This window comes from Indicator indicator, chromosome 8 (genome assembly GCF_027791375.1).
Source record: "Indicator indicator isolate 239-I01 chromosome 8, UM_Iind_1.1, whole genome shotgun sequence".
NCBI classification, from domain to species: domain Eukaryota; kingdom Metazoa; phylum Chordata; class Aves; order Piciformes; family Indicatoridae; genus Indicator; species Indicator indicator.
Window position 1 is genome coordinate 14,639,821 of NC_072017.1, and position 25,979 is coordinate 14,665,799.

Genomic DNA, 25,979 nt, shown 5'->3' on the forward strand with positions numbered 1-25,979 from the left:
AACTAGAATACGACATTAACTGAGCTCAAGATAATAGAGGTTAGGTAGGTAAAGAATTGTCTGAAGGTACTTGCAGGAAGTGGTGAAAGCCAGACAGAGGAGTTTCTCAGAGCTTGAGTTTTATGTTATGCGATTTAACGTTTTCATTAGTAATCTTGGCAGAGAAAATAGTAAGAACTCTCTGATAAAATTTATTGATGACAGTGAGAGCAGAGGTGCCCCCATACAAAAGAGGACTATTATATCAAACAGGAAACAAGGGATAACCTTGAGAACTGGGTGTAATAGAAATGGGCTGAAATTTAAAAAGTAATGCAAGATTATATATGAAAAATATTTTTCCTAGGAACTGGAAGGTAACCATCTGGAAAAAAATGCGAAGAACATGTTGTATTAACTGACTTCAAGAGGTCCATACACCCTGATATTGCACTGTAAAAGCCAATAAAACATTAAAGGATAATAAATTTTCCACCTTTTAGACATGCTTTCAGGTCCCTGTTTTATCCTGAAACTTCTGACATAGTGTGAATTACCCACGTTTTCTAGTATTAAAGTGCATAATAACCATGTCTGATATCATCAATGTCCTGATGTAATACAATCAATATACTAGTTTGAGGAATATTTGTTAGGTTCTGCCAGACTTCAGTCCCTACTGAAAAATGTGTGTGTGTGAAACACAGAGGAAAAACTCCACTAATTTTCAAGCATACAGTGATTGTATACTCAGTGATTGCTTTGTCTGATTTCCAGAGTTATACTGATCTTTCTGAAACCTTCTTTTATGAACATCAGTACCATAAGCCACAGAAAGCAAGTTTTTGATATCTTTCCATAACTGAAAAAAAATTTTACAATACTAAAAACCTAAAGACAGAGAAGATCTTATAAATGCATACTAAAGCTCCTTTTAGAGATAAATGTGAATGTTACACAGAAAATTATTTACCATCTGGAATACTTACAGCTCCTTATGCCATTTCCCTTGAAATGCTTTTGATTTCATAAGGATATCCCCAGACTAATTTTCTGATGCTAATTTATTTTTCAGTGTCATCACTTTCAATTGTCAATTCCATTATGACAAGTGATTTTATTAAATAAATATTAGATGCAGAAGAAGTCAAAATGAATTGCAAATCACATCACTGAGAAGCAGGCAATATAAAATTGGTATGTAATTTGCAGAAGTTACACTTTACAGGAAAAACTGTTTTTGGTAATTTCTACAGGGGGCTCAGGTGCTATACTTTAGTATTTGATTTATTTCATGGAACTGGCTGTACAACGCAATTTTTGGATCACAAAATGATTAAGCCTTGCATGTTAGCACAAAATCGGATGAAGTAACAAGGACCACAATCCATGACGTGCTCAAGGAAGTTTGTTACATACAACATAGAGTGTTCCTACAAAACAGGTCTCCTTTAAAAGTTACCTTAAAAGTAAATATTGAATAAAGTTCCAAACATTTGTCCAAAGATTTAAAACATCTACTTTGCCTCTCTGGCTTGCTGTCAGACAAATTCAGGCCTTTTTCTTGCCTTCTACAGGAAGGAATTGTATATTTGTTTACAATACCCTGGCACTCTCTCTAACTGCATTTTTCAAGTAGAACTGTGTTAATCCCACACTTAGGTTTTAGGGGTTTTTCCACACAAATCTTCTCATCCCTTGTCATTGCAGAATAGAGAAATAGCCTATAACTAGATTTTCAAAAATAAAATATGCTTATTATAGAGGCTAACATCAGAATTGTATAGCATATTCAAAATATTTACACACAGAAACACAAGTACACTTGCACAATGCATAGGATCATTTTATCCTGACTTACTCTAACTTTGTTTAAAAACTTGTCTTTCCTTCAAATTAATATTGTCTCACCCTTTGTGAGGGTGACAGTGGAACAGGCTGCCCAGAGAGGTTGTGGAGTCCTCTTCTCTGGAGACCTTTGGATTGCACCTGCCCTATGTGATCCTGCTTTGGCAGGGGGTTTGGACTCAATGATCTTTATAGGTCCCTTCCAACCCCTAACATTCTGAAAAATCACCTGTAGGGCAAATTTGTAATTCAGCAGTCTGGAAACCTATAGCAAATCAACTTCTTTCCTACAGCAGAAGGCACAGACATGATGAAAGAAAATATTCTGGATGAATTATAAATAATTAAGTGGATGTGGTGTAATATGAATCTCCAATACACTACTGTAGGGTTTATACAAAGCACAAACCCCCTGTAGTAGGTCTTTTACATTTACTTCATACATATGATTTAGTTACCAAGAATTCTTTCTAATAATTTTAAACATCATTTCATGAGTGTACAATAATTCCCTAATTTATATAAACGTTCTTGTTAGATAATTATAAAGTTATCTATCAGATATGCATCAGAGTATCAGTCTCTGGCATTCTTCAAATTCATGGAAATGCTTCAGAATGAGAAGTGAGTTCAAGTTATTTTAGTGGTGTCCAAAATTAAGTTGAAGCTTCTTATTCTTAAATGAATTACCTGAATTAGGGGCTGATTCTGCAGTGGTTAATATTTATTAATTGTTAAATTCTAGCTTTTCAGAGGGATTTCTATCAAAAATAGTTTTAATTTCTAAAGAATCCGAAACCCTTAAACTGGTAGTTGTATGACTTAAAAATATACTATTCACTCTCATAAATTTCTATGTAATCCTATTCTAACCATTCTGCATCTTTATGGGTTATTGATTTTTAGACTGTGTGGTGATGCTGGTGTAAGATTGAACTATCCATCCAGTAACATAAATTAGATATCATAAAATCATAGAATGCGTTGTGTGTCTAGTAAAACATTCATACTGAACCTCAAATGAATTTGGAAAAGAGCAAATCACAGTTTAATCTGATAAAACCATGCTAATGATTTGACATCTCACATACATGTTTGTGTATGGAAAATTTACAGGATGCAAACATTTAGACAAGTTAAAAATACATCCAGAGGAACGCTGTCAAAACAGTGAGTATACTCTAGTAAACAAAGGATATTTCAGAAGACAATATATAAAGAAAGATCTCTTAAACTGTTTACTGTTTATTGTTCTAGGAATCAGTTAATCAATTTATTATGTCTAGAGCAAACTTCCTTTTCTCAGTGCAGCCAAAAATGATGTTCTTTCTTACCAGTTAATTAACTACAGAACAGTTGCTTTACATTTCTAAAAAATACAAGAAATGCTATAACTCATTAAGCTTGTAACTGATAATGGAACAGGAAAGAATATGAACAGGGAAAATCCAAGTACAGGATTCCAGGTAATAGTCTCTTAAAAGATATTTAATGAGCACAGTTTAATATCTGTAGTCAGGGAAAAAAAAAAAAATCAAAACACGGACCAACCGACATCCCCCTTTCCCCCTCCCCAATAAAATCTTATCAACATGCCTATTAAGACAATGAGAAAAAACTAATTAAAGTAAATTAGCTTAATGTGCACAGGCTGGATAAAAGACAGATCACTTCTAAAAATCCAAGAAGATAATGGTACCCATTTGGGATATGTTTTTGGCATTTTTCATATAAATTGGACAGTTTTAGAGGATAAATATGGTAGAGAAGTCCTCACAGGCAATTATGTCTTTACAGTGCTGGTGGCTGACATCATAAAAGTATAATTTTAATTGCTATTAATTGTGTTAAGTCTACTTTTATTGAATACTTAATGCCATCTCTGACAGTTGTAGTAATTTATGTACTTTAATGAAGCTTCTTGGTAGAAGTTTGGACTTATAGGGTCATTTACACTATGTTAAAAACAAGGCATTTTATCAGCTAAACAGTACAGATTAAAAAGATACTGATTTTTGCCTTCTCAAAATTTGTTCATTTTCATTAGCCTTATAGAGATGACTATAAAACCCATTTCTGTCTCATTTTTCAAATGTATCAGAATTTACCAAATATTTTAAAAAGTAACAGTTATTGCACAATTTTCCAAAATGAAGCAGCCTCTCTGTTTAATTAGCAAATCAAAGTTACAGAAGCTGATGATTTAATGACATCAATTCACATTAATATTATACCATTTGGGAATACAGAATGTGTAAAAACTCCCTGGAACTGCTTTGGCATTCAGCTATGAAACCACTCATGATTTTAACTGAATAGGATTGTATACTGGAAGAATTTGGCTTAAAGATTTAAAAACAGATGAAACAGCAGAAAAATTGCAAAATAATAAAGATAAAACAAAGAAGTACTTAATAACAGTTTTATGTAATGTAGAGAAAAAGGAAAGTTATTAACTTTACATTTCTGTACTAAAATTCACATTGCTCTACTGCTGATAGTTGTAGGCACTCGCTGCTAGGGTGCTTTGCATTATTAAATTAATTTCTCATAATTTATCTCAATCAGTGCCAGTTTCAATATTTGTGAATTAGCAATTGCCTCAGTCACAGCAATGGGACAATACATCTACTACTGCTTTTTTGATGCCCATTTAAATTACAGCAGCATTATAGACATCATAAATTATGGAATGGGGTAGGAATATGCCTCACAGAATTCATACGATCTTTGGAAATCCTAGCCCCTTGTCAGAACTGTGAGAACCTAAGAGAATGGGCAACCAAAAACCCAAACCAAACCACTCAAACTAAAACAAACCCATAAATTAAGCAAAATCCCTCACTTTTTGGGCTCAGCTATCAGAGAACACTACACTTAAGGTGATGCCCCCTAATGGATCTTGTAGCAGGGGGTTTGAAGTAACTGTGGACTGAGATTTCTGCCTGGTAGTTCCAAAGACATAGCAGAGTCAAATACAGCTGCTAGCTATCCATCATAATTTTCACTTTGCTATCTCTGAATCATGTAAATCAAGTTATAAATCTTACAACTAGGATCTTGCAGTCTTGAAGGCCTTTGTAACTTGGCCCTTCTTGCAAAATTAGGTGGAATTCCTATGGTTAATTTTTAGACAAGTAAGGAATGGACATCTGTGGCTTTTTTTTTTTTTAATGGTAAAAAAGACCAAAACCCCAATAAACCAGAAGGCTTTAGAACATTTGAAAGCCAAAAAAATCTCAAGGCTATGAAGTTTTAAGTTCTATAGTAGTGGTCTTCATATTAGCAAAGTGAACATTAACTTAGGATAAGACTGTTTTTGCAACATGTAAGGAACAGACATTTAATAATAACTTCCAATTTACATCAACTGTTTTTACTTTATTTAAGTAGAATTTTTATTTGACAAGTCTGATTTCTCAAAACATTAATCAAATTTGCCAGAAATGGAGCAGGCTGCCTTTCCTCTTATTTTTTCCCTCTGTATCTTTGCTTTTTTATAATAACCAAGGAAAAGAAGCTCCTTTAGAGAGCCAAGAAATGAGACAACATGAGAATGAATGAAATGACGTAGGGAGGAAGGAATATGAAAGATTGTTCTTCAACATCCACCCTCCACTACAGCAAAAATGAATTAATCTGAAATGCCAAAGACTAACTAGTGCTGAAGTGCATAAAAGGAGACTTTTGGTTTTCCTATTTTTTCACACTGCTTAGAGTTTGTTAAATCTTAAGCATATGAAGGAGCATATATACACTTTGCTTTACATCTCCCAAAATGTCACTTTGCAACACATGGGGAAAACAGTGAGAAAGCTGATATAGTATATATAATAAATATTGTTAAATCTGTAGATTTTTAAGTATTCCAAATGCTTTTCCCCAGTGCACACAGATATGTGCATAATTCAAAGAAGTCAGAAAAAAATATTTCATTTTTTTCTTTTTTTCAAGCCAACAAATTCAAGGTCTTCAGAAAATGAGAAAGCATACACTAAAACTATAGGCCAATACTATCAGTAGAGTAGTGCTTTTTTAAAGTTTTTGGTCTCACAGTTTTCTTTAGCACTAGAAAGTAAACTGCATGTTGAATTTTACTTAAAATATACATTTGCAAATTATGAACAAATTATGCAGAATAGGTGAAGCGTGTGACTAACATAAGCATTCGTCATTTTTCCAAACCACATCTGGAAGATAATGAACTTTTCTGGATTTGAGACGACACTGTAGAACACAGTAAAACTATGGTAAGTCCAAGCAAGAAATACAGTATTGGACAAAACCAGGAATGAGACAAACCCTAGAAAAATATTGTGTTGCTCCAATATGTATAAAGACAGATAATGGGAAAGTTAAATTAAAAGTACTGGAGCAGGGTACCTACAACAAACACGTTTTCAGCCATTTTTATGAGCTATGCTCCCCTACCCCCAAACACTACAAGGTATTGCAAAGAAACAGTAGAGGTGTGACAAGAACCAGAAATAAAAAATGCAGATCCTGGATTTTATTTAGTTATAACTTATGTTTATGATGAACTAGTGATACAGCTTTTCATAATCTTACACATAGCAATGGATTTATAAGGTGTGCTTGCTTCATCTTTCCTGTCACAAGAACATCTCCCTCTCTCCTTTGTATTCCATTTTCAGTCTCGACTCCCTTTTGTTTTTCAAATTCTCTTTACTTGCATTTCATAGCATATCTACTAGCATATTTTTCATCTAATAGATGTACAGATGTTTACTATTTATCAAATTATTTTCACGAACCATCCCTTATTCTCTAAAGTAGCCATTCATATAAGAATCTTCTAGGTCTATTAGGTAATTTTGAAGTAAATGCTTTTCTGAGTAAACAAATGCATATCATAAATTGCAGAAACTACTGTATTTGCCTGTAATTTGCCAGAGCTGAAGCTCTACAGTTTTTGCAGTCTCCACTTATACGATGATTTGCATTCATGATAGAATTAAAAAAAAAATAATGTATTTCCAAACCAAATAAGTTTAATGACAATATAAGCACAAAATGAAACGTACAAAGTTACTTCCACCACACACACACACTCTCCATAAACTTATGCATTTTGAGCTATTTGAGTTTTTTTGTTTTGTTTTGTTTTTTGTTTTTACTGTCACAGTTTCTATATAGAACAAATATGGTCAGAAATATCAGAAGGAAACAAGATGCATATGAAGATGAGTGAATTTCCTTTTGCAGTCTCAATAATTAGGTTTTGATAAAATAACATGGCTCACAATTCACTTTCTCACAGAAAATGTACTCAACAAAACAAATATATAATATCTCCAGTGTTTCAAAAATTCTCATAACATATCCTGAATTCATGTTAACAGAAAGGACAAAACTAAGAGGTAAAAGAAACGTAGACACAGCCAGCAGCCTTGCAAATAATTTCTAGAAGGTTTAGAGAAAACTATTCTAAAGCTGTAATATTTTTTCTATTTAACTTCTCCCTGGAAATATTCTGTCTTTCATTACAAAGGATTGGAGGGAGACAGATTCAAATTTTTGACCTCCAAGTTCAATTAACTTCTCAAATTATAGTGCCGTAAGTAAGAATAACTTCACTGAACCAAATGGCATTATATTAAAATAGGTGTAAATGAAAGGAGAATCAAATCCTTTATCTGTAATCACTATAGTAAAAGCCAATAAATTCATGTCAAGTCTGTAAATATAGCTACTGGAAATCACAAAAGCTGAATGATCTGCCTCTGGCTGGATTTTGTGCGTTTGATAATGTTTATTGGGAAAAAAATGCAAGTAGACAATTATGTATGCTGCACATGCAAGAGAAGAATGGCAGCAAGGAGGATGAAGAGCAGGAGAGCAAAAGCAGTGTTAACGGAACTGACAGAATTGGAGTGGCAAGGAGAACTGGTGAAAGATCAAAACAGAGTTCAGAAGAGTGGAAAGGACTAATGGAAGCCCAAGACACTGAGAATCACAGAAACATGAATGGGATGAGAATGAGGCGATGTAGAGTGGCCACAAGGAGTACATTACTGGTAGTCATCCCCATGATTAAAAAAAAAAAATAATCATAAAGCATGACAGAAAAAGAGCTACATACAAAAATGTGGGTCAGCTGAATTTAAGAGCCTTCACTTTAACAGTGAAGAAAGAGTTTGGGAATTAATAATATCTGAGGTGCCTGAAAGCAGTAGGGAACTATTCCATTCTTAATGCCCTTTGTTGAGTTTATGATTTCCAGGATATAAAGGAGGTGACAGCGGAATGCAGAGAAAAGTTCCTTATGTAGAAATATTCACTGCAATACAGCTCTCTATTTTTCAGACAGAAGAGGCTAGACCAGTTTTTCAGAAAGGTATTTTGATCCCAGTGGATGCTGACCAATAGACAAAAAGAGGTACACTGCTAACAAACCACCCAAATCCACCAAAAGGTCTAACTTAAAGTGTAATTGTTGCTTTTATACCCGTCTGTCCCAAAGAGACTAGTTACAGCTGCATGGTAAAAATTTGGCCCCAGTTTCTTTATTGTTCTCTCAAGTTATCTTCCACAGACCTCACAGGTCCCAGATCTGCAGGGGCCTCCTATGATTACCTGCATTTGAAGACAAGATGCAGAGAGATGTTGCTGTTTCTGCTTATTGTGCAGTGAGAGAGGCTGACATGGAGCAGTGCTGCTGCCTCCTTGACAGCTCTGGGGTAGAGTTAGATTACAGTGCTAGAGTAGAATGGGCTATGAATCACAGACAAATCCTAAAGGTGTGTTGATCAGCAGTCTTTCACTAAGCAATCTCTTGATAACTCTTAAAAGAGCTGATTTACTTTACTGTGCCTGATCTTAGCTAAATTATTATCAGGTCACTCAGTTTTCACATGGCAAAAAACAGCAAAGAAAGCATTATTCAATACTAGGCAAGAAAACACAATAAAAAGCACTCAAAATAATTATTTTTTCTTGCTTTTAAGCTCTAAGAAGCAAAAAAAAATAAATCTCAGCTTCTCTCATTATCAATTTTTTGAAAGTCTGTCAAAGAACAGAGCTGAGTCTTCAAAGATATTTAAGAAAAACATCCATAATAATAAAGACCAAGAGGCAACTTCTGTAAAGCACAAGATATTAGTACATAATTTAAATGTTTCTTGACTGATTTAGAGATGTAATTTCTTGATTTTATAATATCAAAAAGTTTTGCTCCCATAATATTTCTACGTTCAAGACTCCTGAGTGTAATCAGTAGCTGCCACGGTTAAATGGCAAATTGTGGCTAACAGAAGAATTACTATGAAGAGAAGAATAATCAGTGTTTGTGCTTCTAGGGCTGATGCCTGTAACAGACATGGTCTACATGGTAAAAATTTGCCTTCCAACACATCTAAAACTCCCAGAAAGCTTTGGAGCAAAATGAGGAGGGTCAAATCTCAAAGACCAAAAAAATCCAGCTGGAGCCTGTGACTTGGTGGCACTGATCTCAGGGCAGCCAGTTCTGTTTCCCCTGGTTTTGATAGCTACCTGGGGACTGCAGAACCCTACTCTGCCCTCCCCACACATTCAGAAATCTGATAGACACAAGTGTTAAATATCAAGTGAAATTCATCCTGGGCTGTGTGGCAGCATAGGAACTATAGTTTTACTTAAGACCCATTAAAACTTTCAAACACTTAAAGTAGCTCTTAAAACTTTGTGGTATTTGGGAGATATTTTAACCAGTGTCAGGGAAGGAGCACTAGGCCAGCCCTAAAATGCACTAGGAGCTCTAAAAGTGCAGCACTGGAACCAAATTATTTCGTCTAAAACTAGTGAGGGTCACCAGAGAAAAACTTTCTGATGTACTTTAATTTCCCCCCCACTAAGATCTGAGGAACTTGAAAAATTCATGTTTGTATACTCAGAACATATTAGCTTGGAAATTTATTTTCTTTCAAACTTTATTTTTGTTTAAATAGAAAGACTTTAAAAAGGTTTTATTTAATAAAACTTACATATTTCAGGATGTCTAAATTACTTCTCATTTTTTGATAAAAGACCTCTTTTTTTTTTCATTTCAGTGTCATGAATACACAGTACAGTGCCAGTACACTTGTTTTATTTCTGCATTACTAGTGGAAAACAAAAGACTATCTGGATGTTCACCTATTTTTCCATCCAGAAATGGAACAATTCAGAAGTAAGACCTTTGCTGTGTCTATGTGGAAGCAGAAAACATTTGGAAACAACGGGATAGGAAAAACAAAACAAAACAAAACTGTATTTCCATTTCTAAGTGATGAATTATCTACTGTATGAGGTAGGTCAGCCTTTTATATTACAAGTATCACCAGAAAATGGTGTGGAAGTCAAGTAGCATGCTCTGCTTACAAGTAACCACATGAATATCTGTGTCCTGCCAGCAAATATTTTATTAACTTAAATGCTCCATGTTTCAGTTTTCTCATGTGTAAAACAGGGAGAGTAGTGCTAATGCATCTTTGATAAAGGATTTATCACATACAGATAAAAAGCAATCTGCATCCTGAGTATTTATTTGCATCTGATCAGTAACAGATACATTGTCTTCATGGCTTCCATCAGCCATAAAAATCAAAACCCGATTCAGAATACTGTTAGAGGAATGGGCTTAATACTGACAAATGGCAATCGGGAAGCAGCCTTCTGTCTGGCTCACACAAAATTGTGCCAACGTTGCACCAAGATGTAAGAGTGGAACTACGCTAGAACCATTCAGGTGATTTCTCTGAAACTGTGTAAAAGACAAAGGATATTTGGCCTGTTTTTAAATGTGATCTGGCAGTTAAGAACTTAAATCCTATTATTTTGCAGGAATTTTTATATAATGCTATTATCTTACTCTTAGGTACTAAACCTGTCATGTAACTTTGTTTTAATTTTATTCATTAAAACACTGCAAATTCTAAAAAAATGCAATATAAAGAAATTTCTACTTTTCTTTTTTCCTCGTACTTTTCTCCTGTGTTATAAATGTGCTTATTCTTTGGATTTATTGTGTGCTCATAAATCAATACTTTTATGCAGTAATAAAAATAACTTATTGTAATGGGTAACAGCTCCAAATGACTCCTGACTGTGAGTGGCATTTTATTTAATTCAGATCTATGTTCCATTCCCCAACTAATGGTACACTGTGGGTTATAAAGTGATTAAAATTGTTGTCAAACTGGCCTCCTAGAAAGAGAGTGCAAAACTTCTTTTCCTGCAGTTGGCAGATCTGCTACAGTCAGAAAGAAAAAAAGACAATGTATGAATAATAAGACAGGAAATTATGGAAAAATAGATATTTTTTTATCCATTGTGTCTAGTAAGCATGTTTAAGAAAACAACAAAACCAAGGCAGTAATCAGCCATTGCTGTTTTCTTTTTTTTTTTTTTTTGAAGGTTAATGGAAATATGGACAGAGATTTGCTAGAGATGTGCCTACAAGAAAACATTCACAGAGGTAGGAGTATAACAGATTTTTTGTCAAGTCTCTAGTGTCTTTATTACTGTATTTCTATCTTTAGTTCTTTAAGGGTCACTGGATTTCTTCCTTATTTTTAAAAAAATTATGTTTACTCTTTTCAATATTGCTGAAACTTCTCTTTATAATATTCCTGAGAGACATGCAGACAGTACACAGAACTAGGTTTTTTTTTAGAACTTCAGCAGTTGCACTCCACAAACATGGTTATTTCTCCAGTAATGAAAGGAAATTAGGAACACTAATTAATTAATTGAAAATTTCAGAAAATATTTTGATTACTTTGTCTTAACTTTCACTAAAATTAAAAAAAGTGAAAGTCTAAATAAACAATAGATTGAAATCACCTTTGCATCTGGTTTTCATCTCTCTGCAGTGGTATGTAGAAGAGCCACCACAGCAATGCTTGTTAATTCTAGATAGTATTACTGGATATCAGAAATTTCTAAAACTCCAGAGATATTTTTCAGAGAAATGGTAATTTACACAAGTTGTCACAAAAGGGAAATGCAATCAGCCTGCAGTCAGTTATGGTTTTCTGGCTTTTACTGTGCTAAGAGGAAAATATCTGCTATCTGTGGTCAATTAGATGAAAAAAGAAAAACCAACAGCTTCTGAAAGAAGAAATACACATGGGTCCTACAATATAGCCAACTGGATGTCCTTCTGTATTACTATCTGCTGAAGTATCAACATATTGAATGCAATAAACAATGTACACATAAGTATAAACACACACTGGGTTACTGCAACTCTTCAGCACCACAATTATTCTCTTCCACAATTCTTTGACCAAATTGTATCCACCTGTAATTTCACCTTCTCTGCAGAAATATGTTATTTTTACATTCAATTCACAATAAAAGGAAAATAAAACTTCTGAATACTGACTTAAACCTAAGCTCCCTAAGGCTTAACTTAAAATATATGTTTAACATCAATCAGTTTTCAAAACTCTTTAAGATTCCTCCCTTCTCCTCACAGTTTTCTCCATGATTCATGATATACCTTGCATCTGCTCACACTATGTGTCTTTTGAAGTTCAGATTTGTAAATCACTTTTCTAATAGACCAAACCCCATGTTAATAACTTAAAAAAAAAAATCCATAAAAAGAATGTGTATCTGCCTAAAGACTCTACATTCAGTACTGTGGTCAGTTTTGGGCATCACAGTATAGAGAGACATCAAGGTGCTGGAGTGAGTCCAGAGAAGGGCAACAAAGCTGGTGAAGGGTTTTGAGAATAAGTCTCGTGACAAGTGGCTGAGGGAGCTGGAGTTATCTAGTCTGAAAAAAAGCAGGCTGATTGGAAACCCTAGTGCTCTCTACAACTACCTGAAAGGAGGTTGTGGAGAAGTGGGTGTTTCTCTCACAAATCACAACTGACAGGAGAAGAGGAAATGGTGTCAGGTTACACCAGGGGAGGTTCAGGCGTTAGGGAAAAATTCTATACTGAAAAGGTTATCAAAGACTGGAAGATGCTGTCCATGGAATTGGTTGAATCACCATTCCTGGGTGTATTTAAAAGGTGTCTAGATAAGGTGGAGCAGTGGCCCTGATAGAGTTGAATAATGGTTGGACTTCACGATCTTTAAGGTCTTTTCCAACCATAGTGATTCTTGATTCTGTGATCCACTCATAGCCATGTTTTCCTATGAACCCCAAGCAAAACAACTTCTGCAAAAAATTACTTTTTAGCTCACCTTCCGATGAGAATAAACCATGTATATTCTCATAGAAATTGTGAATATTTTAAAAGGAAAAAAAAATCAGGTTTTGCAACAGTTCTTTTAAATACAGTAAAATCGAACACTGGAAGTATTTTGTGCTAAATAGATCTCTTCTCTGCTGCTCCCTTGCTCTAGAGTGATATTTCAAGAAAAATCTGTAAATTGTATTGAGCTAAATTTCTTTCCTAACTTGTTACCTAACCTTTTAGTTGCCATATTCAAATGAGGCAGCACTAACAAAAGCAGTAATAATCACTGGGTGGGGAGAAATCCAGAAATCTAACTTAGGCACAGGATAGTCTGGATTCAGTTTCAACTTCTGACTTGTTTTTCTTTGAAACCACTGGTAAAGCTTACCACCTGTGCATCGCAGGATACCAACTACAACTGACACATGAGCAGGTCTGTGGAGTATAACCATGCCATTCTTGCAGCCTTTGTAGCTTAATGCTCTTCCCATGGCAGTATGTGCTGAAGAGATGTGCCATGCACATATATTCTTGTAGGGGTTAATGAGTCCCAGCAGTGCTTCATATTCCCTTTTCTTGCTTCTTGCCTTTTCTAACATCTCATTATCTAATACCAAACAATGTCCATCACTGCAGAACCCTAATATGCAGAAGTACTGGTGTGTAGAAGTTACATTTGTAAGATCACTCAGGACTTGAAACTGCCTCAAGGCCCTTGTATCCTTCAGGAGTACATATTATGAGATGGCATTGAGAGAATTCATGTGTGTTTTATAAAAATTCATTGTGCTTGTATATGTTCATTTTCACGGTTTTCTTCTGAATGTTTTTCCTATATCTATGCTTATTCTGTGACCTGTGGGTAATGCATGTTTTCTAGCTGAAAGCCAGCTAAGCCTCTGCTGGTACTTGTCATATATTGACAATCTTCAGCAGTGCATACGGTATTCTAACAACTTCATACAGATAAGGTGGTGGTGGTGGAGAATGCATCAGCATTCATGGTTTAAGCTCAGATTCTTAGCCCAGATTTCAGTGATAAAAAGCCTTGAAGGAAAGAGAAGGAATGAAATTGCACTTCATGGACACATTAGTGACAAGACAGAAGGCACCAACGAGCAATTTTCTCAGACTGAATAGGTGTCAAACAAGAATTCTAGACAGGGCCCTCAAGTCCAAAACAACCAAATGAAGGGATGAGGCTCAAAACTAAATGTAAGCCATGGCTGACTAGCTGATGAAATTGGGATAGCAAAAATCAGCCTTCAACAGATCTTAAGTCCCTGACATGGCTATCTAAAACAGAAGCTTATGACCTGAAATCTTAGTACCCTGCTTGGTACGAACCTTACTGCTATGAAGCTTTGTTATCATGAACATGATGACAGATATGACTTCATTACAGTTTTGTTAAGAATGCTGTTAGTTATGTTGTTTTAAGGCCTCTGCTCCCAATGGCATGAATTATCAAATCTAAGTACCACTAACATTTAATTTTTTTTCCTTGTTGAATCCTTTAGACTTTAATTTGTTAAAGGCTATTCAAGTCAAATGGGAACTTTGCTTCCTCATTTTTCCTCATATAGTTTGCAGTGTTCTTGCATTGCTTAAAAATAGTTACTGCAACATCAACTAATTTTGCTGTTAAGGTTACTGGACTTAATTCTCTTGTGTACTGCACACTGTTTAATTACATCTGTGTAAATAAACACAAAAGCCTAGCAACTTCAGAAACACTTCAACTGTTATCAACATTTTTTGCGTACTCTGCTCTGATTCAAACAGCAGAATGCAAGATAGGTATGAATCCATTCCTCAGAACAGAATTTATAATGAAATCTTGGGGCAGTGCTTTGTCTATTCACCTTCACTTCCACTCAGCTCACAAATGAACAAAACCACAAACAAGCTATTATCTAATCATCCAGAAATATTGAACCTGCCACTGACAAAAAGGTAAACATTCACTCATTGATACCACACAGACTGAAATTTTAAAAAGAAATGTACACACATTGCAGATAAATATTAGTGTTTTTTGTTTGGTGGGGGGGGGGGGGGTTGGTTTGTTTCATAAGCTTGAAGAACATCATCATTCATATGCAACTCTTAAAACAGTATAGAAAAGAGAAATGAATAATTTTTATCACTGAATGAGACTATTACAGCCAAAAAATTGGAGATACTCTGTGGCATTTGTACCTTATTTTGACAATAACATGCTGTAACTAGAAAAGAAAAATCAGAAAGTACTTTTTGAAAAAAGTACATTTTTACAGTTTATAGGTCTGTTCAGTTAATCTCTACCAGTGTTCTGAATAAGGGGATTGGGGTACCCTAAGTTTGCAGATGATGCCAAGCTGTGTGGGAGTGTTGATCTGCTTGAGGGTAGGGAGGCTCTACAGAGCATTCTGAACAGGCTGGATCAGTGGGCTGAGGCCATTTGCTGGGTCCTGCACTTTGCTCACAACAATCCCATACAATGCTACAGACTTCAGGAAGAGTGGCTGGAAAGCTGCTTGGTGGAAAAGTATCTGGGGGCATCAGTCAACAGCTGGCTGAATAAAAGCCTCACCACAAGAAGGACATGCTGGAACATGTCCAAAGAACAGTGAAGCTGGTGAGGGGTCTAGAGCACAAGTCATATGAGGACTAGCTGAAGGAACTGGGGTGGTTTAGTCTTGATAAAGGAGACATAGGGGAGACCTCATTGTGTCTCTACAACTACATGAAAGGAGGTTGTAGTGAGGTAGGTGTCAGTCTCGATTTCAAGTAACGAGTGATAGGACAAGAGGAATTGGCCTCAAGTTGCACTAGAGATTTGGATTAGATATTAGGAAAAAATTCTTCACCAAAAGGGTTGCCAAGCACTGGCACAGGATTCCCAAGCAAATCACCATCCTTAGAGGCATATGAGAGATGCGCAGAGGCAATCAGGGACGCGGTTTAGTGCTGGGTTAACAGTTGGATCTTAAAGTTTTTTCCAACCTAAATGATTCTATGATAGCAGTTTTGGGGGGAAAAAAAAAGGTGGCATCATAAGCATCCTGTGAATGAGATGGCAAAAATTCACCATTCAAGATCATCACCATTATTTTCTATCGACTCAGTTCTGTGACTTTTAAAGCACATAATTCTTCTTTTAAGATAAAAGAGAAAGCAATAGGAAATAATGTACACTCCAGCATTACAGCTAGACTCACTTTGGCACAAATTTTATGACTATGTTGCAAAACTAAGTTCTTCTTCTTACATCCCTCTGAACTTTGGGGTCAAAGTCTGTTGGATAGAATCAAACCAAGCATTAAAATTCTGATCAAAACCATTAGCTTTGATTCTTACTGCTGTTGATTTTAAACAGGGATAGAAACATGAATTTTATAACTTGAGATACTGTTAAGAATACAATATTCTAAGGTACCTCTAAATATAGGTAGAAAGAGATTCCAAGAAACAGGGAAACCTGGAAGAAAAAAAGGATTTTTAAAAACAATCTCTGAAGTTCTCACTATATATAGGTGGGTCTGGTGGCATTATGTCTTGCTGTAACAATTAACGTGAAAGCAAATGAAAAGGTGAATAAAATAGGCCTTTTTCAAATACATAGCAACATATGAACACAATGGCGGGGGGGAAAAACATTCAGTGGTTTTAGATCCAACATCCTCTTAAGGCTTCTCCTGATGATAAAACAAGGCAGTGGCAAAGGAAACAATATAGAACACTGTTATACACTGGGTTGCAAAACTCTCCTCCAAATCCATGAATGTCTATTATTTTAATTCTTATTAATGATATTATAAACCCAGCATTTAGTTCTTCCTAAAGAGGATAAATTATTCCTTCTCTAAACAAATATATAGTGTTTAAAGTACTTATGATACACTGTCTAATCCAAGTTAAAAAAATGTGTTTTAAATGTACCTCAATGTTTTTCCTACCTCAGTTAATTGAAAGCATTCAGCACATAATCAGAATTCGGTGGAACCTATTAAATTTAACTTAACTCTATTTTCAAGTCAGCATTAAATTTTGAGGGCGAGTTCAGAACCATAAAACCAGAAGCACATGTTTTTGCCCAGCAACCAGTTATCTCCAAGCAGTAGAATCTCATTTATTGCTGAAAAAGTATTTTATATTCAGTTGTATTTCTTAATATCTAAGATAGGATAAAGCATACCTTTGAAGTAATCTATAATAAGAACAGATACCACACAAGATAAACAAATAAAACCTCCTAGAAAGCTTGCTCTGAACTCTCATTATATAAGAGACTTATGCCTTGCTTACAACAGGAACCAATGTGTGGCCAAAAACTAGCAGCAAGTTATTCTGCTCTTAAAAAAAGCACACTGTTGATCCAATTATTTTGAAATAGTGAATAGCTATGGATAATTGCTTATATATATATAGCTAGACCTCAGTGTTCTGTCATGTCTTCCTCCTGGTGAGACCTTTGTATCCCTTTGGCTAGATTACTCTGTTGGAATGATATTCACAGGAAAGGTGTTATAACTAACAAGAAGCTTGAAAACCTTTCACACAACTGGGAACAACAGGTGGTATTCTGCACAACCATCCCCAGTAGAAATAGAAATTGGAGTATAACACACCAGTGGGGAAAAAAGGTCTAATAAGCAAAAGGTCTAATAAGCCAACATATTTTCAAAAGGTTATCAACAGATATTTACAGGTACTCATACAAGCTGTTCCTGAACAATCATCACAGAGGAATCCTGGTAGTTTGGAAGCTGATATCTTCTGCTAAAGTAAAAAATTACAGACATAGGGAAATTTCCTTGTTGTCTGAGCAAGCATCAGCCTTCTTCACTCAGACATAATTATTTCCCACAACTGTGCCAAATTATGCAGTAACTCTGCATTATATATACCATTTTATAACACTAAGTTGATATTGCCAGAATCAATTCATTTGCTACTTGACCTGGATTTAAAGTACATACACACAGAAACAGTTGGCAGCCATAAAATGTACTAAACAGCTTTGGACCCTGCTGTACTCTCTCATACTTTTGGCCTTCTGGTCAAAGTCTTCTGAGTAATTTTGAAAATGTGTTCCTTTATTAGACAATTCTTTAAGTTAGTACAGAGGTGCAAAAGACTGCTCTGAAGCGGTGATGTCATTTTAAGCAATTTGTTTTAGAACACATAGAAAATTCTCCCAATGTTGATATTAAATATACAAAAACCCAGGAATGAAGAACATTCACCTGTCCGTTCCTAAGGTGCTAACTACAGCAACAGGCTTCACTGCGCCCACTTAGAAATGAGCAAAGAATCAGCATTTAGCTCAAATGCTAAAGCAACTGATGGTCTTCTGAGGAGCTACACATACAGTTACCAAAAGTGCACCACACAGATGTGCAGATACTTCCTGCTATACAACTTTTTACAACATCAGAAGAGTCACAGCTAAGAAATAGTCTAAAACAGACAATGACACATGAAACAACCATAATAGGACATCCCACGTCTGTCTTCAGTTTGTCTAAATATATCAGATGCGGTGAAAGGCAAGCTCTTGAATACTGATGTGGTGGAAGACAAGCTCTTGACTACTGAAGTTCAATCCTAGTTCTATGGTTGGAACATCAAAGACTTCTATAGGTGGAAATTGATTTCAACTCAATTAACAGATTTTTGACCCAATCACCAAGGGAAGTTGCTGACCACTAAGGGGAGCTGCTCTGAAGCCAGCCTGACATGCAGCTCAGCAGCAGATCCCAGCACACAGGTTTTCCTGACGCAGGTTAGTAACAGGGCAGTGCAGAGACCTGTCAGCTCTCCCAGGAGATGCTGACAAGACCTGTGTGTTGCCAGAGCATGCAACCACCCTATGGCTATTAGAAGCACCCTAGCGTGTACTAGTGACCAAAGCAGGCAAACAGGGCATGGTGCAGCTGTTTGCATGGAGGGCACCTCTTTGAGAGGGGGAGCATTCCACTGGCCAAGTGAAGAGTCCGGAAGTACACATGACCCATCAGCTGGGCACCACCTGCACAGGGCGAGGGTACTCATCCTGCCTATCTCTCTAGACAGAACAGTGACATTCACCTGAGAGCAGAGGCTCATGGGGGTCTGCACCACAAATCCCAGTGGTGGCTGATGCCTCCATTGATAAAGGTAGTGAAGGGAAAAGTTGCAGTGCAAGATCTTAAACTGCAGAAAGTGCCTAGATTTGTCTCCTGGAGCAGGGACATGCAGCAGATGTACCTGCAGAAGTTGTACCTCCAGAAGGTGGAGGACCTACTGCAGCAAGCAGCTGAGCTCCCTTCTGAGAGATATGGAAGTACCTATCTGCTGACTTGACACACTTTCTAGAGAGGTGTGCTACTTACCTGGGGCTTGTATCAGGGATACCACCAAAAGGATACTAAGCCTCTACAGTCCACTGAGTATTATTCACTTCTGCTGTTTCACATGGGCATCAGTGATACAGCCAAGAAGCAGTTTGAGGAGTCTCACAGAGGATTACAGAGCCCTGGGAGCTCTGGTAATCTTTTCATCAGTCCTCTCTGTCAAAGGAAAGGGGTTGGAAGGGACCTCAAAAGACCAACACCCCTACCAGAGCAGGATCCCCAGTCCAGTCACACACAAATGCATCCAGGCGGGTTTTTAATGTCTCCAGTGAAAGAGACTCTACAATCTCTATGGGCAACCTGTTCCAGTGTTCTGTCACCCTCTCAGTGAAGAAGTTTTTCCTTTTGTTTATGTGGAACCTCCCATGCTCCAGCTTGTACCTGTTGCCTCTTGTCACTGGACATCACTGATAAGAGCCTGGCTTCATCCTCCCAGCACTTGCTCTTCATATATTTATAAACACTAATGAGGTCAGCCCTCAGCCTCCTCTTCTCCATGCTAAAGAGACCCAGCTCCCCTCAGACTTTCCTCATAGGGAGATGTTCTACTCCCTTAATCATCTTTGTGGCTCTTCACTGGATTCTTTCAAGCAGTTCCCTGCACTTCTTGAACTGAGGGGTCCAGAACTGGATACAATATTCCAGATGCAGCCTCACTACAGCAGAGTCAACAACTGGTTATGGGACTTGTGCCACAGCCTGGAGTTCAACTGCTTAGACCATGGGACTTGGGCTCCACCTATTGTGCTTCCTCTTTCTTGTGATGCAATGGCTCTCATTTATCTTATGAGTGGAAAGGCTTGTCCCTTCATACCTAATAATTGTGAATGGTACATTATTCAGTAATGAAGTGGATTACCTTGCTCTCCTCTATATGTTATTGATTTACATTTTTGTTACATTTTTGTTAAATTTAATAAAGTATTGCAGAAACATATGAGACAATTACAGTTTTCTGCTTAGTATTACTTTCAGTGGCACAGTTGATCACTTCCTCATACCCCAAATATTTATAATTCAGCTTTGCAGGTAGCAGAAAAGAGTTCAATACTACATCTATGGAGCATGGCAGGAAAAAATTCTTTCTTTAGCAACTGACATTTTTCCTCACTATTTTCTTCCTGCCTCTCAAGCATGTCTAGTTACACTGACTGTGCTGCCTGGCTTGGTTTCTTTACATCTTTAAGCTTCCTATCTTCAAACATTTCAGGTATTCTGGAAAAGGGTTGTACACCTCAGGATATCCAGTAGGGCTGGCAGAGGACCACCGAAGTACAGCATATATATGAGGATGTGCTAAAAACATAGAAGACACAAACCATCTTCTACTGTCATTCAGGGATTTCTTCATTAATTCTCCTTTTAAAAGGGGAAGGCTATACCTGCCTTGTGGATGGGTATGAGAAAAGCAGGAGTTTCTATGTCCAGTAAGAGACGAATAGCACAAATTGCCTTCAAAACGCCCCCAGATGCTTAAAACAAGCAGTAGTGAGATAACACATTAGACTGGCAACATAGTATCTCTAGAACTTAAAGGAGAGGTGACTGTACTACCAGACTTACTTGGTAATACTATGTCAAATTCAGTTCACAGGTTGCACTTGTATTCTTACGCCATTTCATGGCTGACAGCTCTCCATTTGATCACGACACCAATTTTCTATCATCAAACTTTCTCCCACATTAATCATCCCTCCAGATTTCCATGATTTCTACATCATACTGTGAACACTGGGAAAAGCCATTTGTTTTTACTATACTGAAGTTATAGTTTACTAAACAAAAAACCAGTAAATACATATGCTGACAAATACACTAAAAAAATAAGTTGGTCACTGTAAGATTGCAATACTCAATTTTATCACATGGTATGAACGAAAGTGCTCCTCCTATCATAAGCTGATTTGGAAATACTTGTACTTGACCTAGATTCCCACGCAGGGAGACAAATGTAAAAATTAATTGGAACTACAAAGTAAGCCCAAAAATTTTTAGAATCTGCTTTAATGAGATGTTCACCATTAGTCTGTATAAACTAAAATATATGACCTTTTGTGTTTTTCCCCACAGTATTACACACTGGCTTCCTTTTTAGTGAAGTGTGACACCTACACTGGTACAACATCATCTGAATGCACTTGCAACCCAGAAGGCAAAAAACATCCTGGGTTGCATCTAAAGATGCAGGGACAGCAGATCAAGAGGGGTGATTCTGTCACTCTCATCTGGAGTGCTGTGTCCAGCTCTGAGACCCCCAACACAAGAAGGACATGGGCCTGCTATTGCAGATTCAGAGGCGGGACAGAGAACCTCTCCTACAAAGACAGGCTGAGAGAGATGTTCAGCCTGGAGAAGGCTCCAGGGAGGCCTTCTAGGGGGACTACAGGAAAGCTGGGGAGGAATTATTTACAAAGACACGTAGCACTATGCAAGGGGCAATGGGTTTAACTAGAGAAGGTTAGACTTAGGTAGGACATTAGAAACAAGTTCTTTACTACAACAGATTGCCCAGGAAAGTAGAAGCCCCATTTTAGGCTTGACAGAGCCTAAAAGCCTAATTCAGTTGGGGATGTTCTGCTTATTGCAAGGGGGTTGGTCTAGATCTCTAGAGGTCCCTTCCAAACCAGTACATTATGATTCTATTCTATCATCCATAAAAATGCAGCAAATCAAAAATTCAACAGCATTTTTTCATGTTTCCTAAAGAATAATTTTTTTAAACTTTCCTTAAAAATGTCAAGCATAAGCAAAAAAGAAACACGCAACAAAAATTCAAAACAAGAAAAAAGGAACCAAACCCACAATACACTTAAAAAATAATAAAATCACAGTCTTATCAGAAATCAGAATTTCAGCTATGATCTGAATCCATGAAGGACATAATAAACTGGAAAAATTAAGATAGAATTATAACAAGTTTCAGCTGCTTTCAATCAAAACCCATCAAAAGCACTACAGGACTCAGGGGCTTCAGAGATTTCAGTTTTTCAAAGGCTCATGTTTTGCAGCTACACACTAGTATGAAGAAGATGTGCTTGAACTCGTCAGATGTTAGGAGTGGTTCATCTTCTTAACCTAGAGTATTTCACCTTAATAATGTGCTCTAATACATCACCAAGCTTCTAACATTTGACTCACTGTATTGACGTTTTTCTGCCTATCTGAACTGAAAGAGAACAGTTTTCAGCAAATGACAAACCCAACAGTATTAGAGTGTGATATTGATTTGATTTTGTCCTATATGGCGAAGAAAAACAAACAAAACACTCTAGAAAGAGTATCATCTTTATGAAGGGTACAGTTCAGACATTTGAAAATGTTTATACACCTGACTCTTTGCAGGCAGCAGTGTATGCATCATTCACATAGGGTCTACATACTTTTATACTGTAAACAGAGGAAAGAATGAAGAACACCATTAATTTTATGAGTTAAGGAGTAAATTCTTTAAGACAGCACATTCTCATGTCTTTAACAAGGCACTGGTATAAATGCATACAATGTACACATTTGCTTTTTACAGGATTCTACAGTTTGGAGAACTGAGACTTGCCTGGCCTTGCAATAGCCGTGTTTATGTGCACAGATTAAAGTGGCAATCTACACTTTATGCTGCCTGTTACACACAACTCCTTCAGAGAATTAAGGTAACTGCCAGAAGCCCCAGTCTACTGTTCTTCCCTGAACAAATATGGATGCTCCAACATAGCCTCCCTAAGGCAAAATAAAAAATATGCTCACATGAAATTAAGCAATTCCTTAGGCTTTCTGGGTGTCATCGGTGTTTGTAGTGATCATGTAACAGGGAAAATTTTGAAAATGGATAAAGTCTGCCTCTCCTGTCTGCATCACTGGCCAACATATGGAGTTATTGTATTGCTCCAGAATACTGCACTGTTCATCAGAAGACTATAGTAGTCTGAAGATGGAGAAACAGAGTTACAAATAGTCTGATGGAACTGTAGTTAAAAACACTCTACGAACAGCTGCCCCAATAGGAAACAATCTACAAGGATGTCCTGGTCTCCAAGCAGGTAAAGTATGGGTTTGATGGATGGACCACTCAGTGGATAAAAAACTGGCTTGAGAGCAGCCCAGAAGAAAAGGACTTGGGGGTGCTGGTGGATGAGAAGCTCAACATGAGCTGCAAGTGTGCACTTGCAGCCCAGAAAGCCAATCACATCCTGGGCTGCATCAAGAGAAGCTCTTCACCTTCTTCCCCTTGCAAAACTAGCAAATGCTTAGGATTTTCACTTCGTGTCATTCATAAAACAAAACCCTGATAGCATGAGTTCACAGGTAGAGTCCTTTTGGACAATGACATATTTAGGCATCAAGTTTGTCTCATTCATTTAAGCAGTGAATGATGTGCAAAAACATTAAGCAGCAACTGCCACAAACTGCTTTCTGCACACTGTAGAGTAGAGGATTTCCCACATTTGTTAACCTATCCAGAAAGCATGAATAAATAACCTACAACAAATGTTTAATATGCTTGTTATATCCTGCTAATCAATGAGGTGAGGATTAGTGAGAATAAAAATTCTTATTTGTTTCTCTTGTGAGAGGTGATGCTTTGGAAGCACAAGACACTGAAATGTTAAAAATGCACAATTGTGTTTTAAAAAGTCTTTCTAAAGATCACATTTCTAATTACTTACTAATTGCCACAAGGCTTCTTCTGCTCTTCTAACAACTGTGGCCATGATGGAGTACTCTATTCCAAAATTTTAAGTGTATATCTTATAAAACACTGCATTGGGCATAACTCCAAAAGCTTTGCTAGTAGGGGTCTGTAGAATAACGTATGTGGCAAGAAGGTCAGGCATGCTTTGCTCCAGGTGCCACTCACTCCTGACAGCTCTGTCATGAACAAAAGTGACCACAAGACACCTCTGTGAAAATGTTTAAAGAAGGGTGGTAGCTTTTGGGGGCAGCAAACAACCAAGCAGGGCAAGACATATGGAAGATGACCCAGGATGAGGTGCTCCTCTAAGATCATCTGTGTTTTATAGAGGAAACCCTGATGGAGTAGACAGATGGACCCTAAAGGTCTGCAGCTCATGAAGGAATTCATGCCAGAGCAGGTGAAAGGTGTAAGAAACAGAGAGGCTTCATATCAATCTCCAGAACCACCTGCTGCCTCACTGAAGGGACTGTGGTGTGAAACATTAGAGATGAGGAAGGAGAAGTGAGGTGTCTGGTGTGAAGGTGAGCTTTTTTTCCTCAAACGGAGTTGTTTTCTTTCCTTCTCAATACTGGAATCAGTAATTAAAAGCTTATGTGAATCAGCAATTAGGTGAATTTCTGTGACTCAAGACTGTTTTATCCTGTGATAAATGCCTAATAAAATTAATTTCAAGTATAAAAAGCAGAATTTAGAATCATTCATTTCTGTAACTTTCCACTGCTTTCAGATGACACAAAAGTAAGATTGATACAGTATTCTTCTATTTGCATGAAACAAAGCCATTCAGGAAAACATCCACAACTGGTAGATAATGCAGATTTATAAGAACACAAATACTTCTATTTTTATCAAATAATTGTTTTGAGATGAAGCAAAATTGTAACTGTTTCCTCAACTCCCAGGCCAATAGTTGTGAAATGGATGACTTGGCAAACTTTTATTTCAGAAATCAGAAATTAAAATAATTACTAATAAATAATATTTTTTAAAAATCCACAATAAAACAGATTAGCCTACCTGTTAATCTGTATCGAGGCATCTATAATGCCTTCAGTAAAACTGAAGTAAATGTCACTGTGTAAAAATATTTGGTCTACTGTTTAAACCTGACTTGTCTATGAGAAACATTCACTGTTGGAACACTAAATGTGTTTTGAATTAATGAAGATCATGCAATGCAGCCAAATGCGTAAGGTAGATCACTATATGACTATATGGCCAAATGCCTGAATCAGCATCCAGGAGTTTGGAAAGGGGAGTTTTAGCAACTACTCCTGAGACACAGATATGGCTAACATCCTGGAAGGAAAGTTCTGAAAAGTAGGGTAAAGAAAGGAAAACAGTAATTTGAGATGAGGGACTGCACAGTGGAGATAGCCAGATCCTCATGTTCACCAAGGCCTCAAATCCTCAGTCCTGGTGCAGAATCTATCACTGGAGGATAGAAGCAGAAAGATAAAGGTCTGGGGACCTCTGATTTAATCTTCAGCATTTCAGGAGGTCTGCATCCATTGCTTAGTTTCAGATAACATAGAAATCAATATAGGACTATATTAAGAGATGTAATAAGATAACACATGTTATTACCTTAGTAATTATAAGGGACAACTGTTGGACAGTATTACCCAACTTCCCTTAATTACAGTAAAAGGAAATAAGATGACAAAGACACATTAGAGATGAAAAGACTATCAGAAATGAGCTTGTATTTTAAAAGAGAAAAGGCAAAAAGCCAGCTGTTACAAACCAGCCAGTAGAGTAATCTGATTTCTGACTTGGACAACTTTATGTTGTCTTTGGGATATATTACGTTCGGATAATTTAACAATGGATTGCATAATTTTATAGTAGTGATAAGGTTTCAGAACTGAGAATCTGTTCATCTGACACTTAACTTTTTTTCAGGAG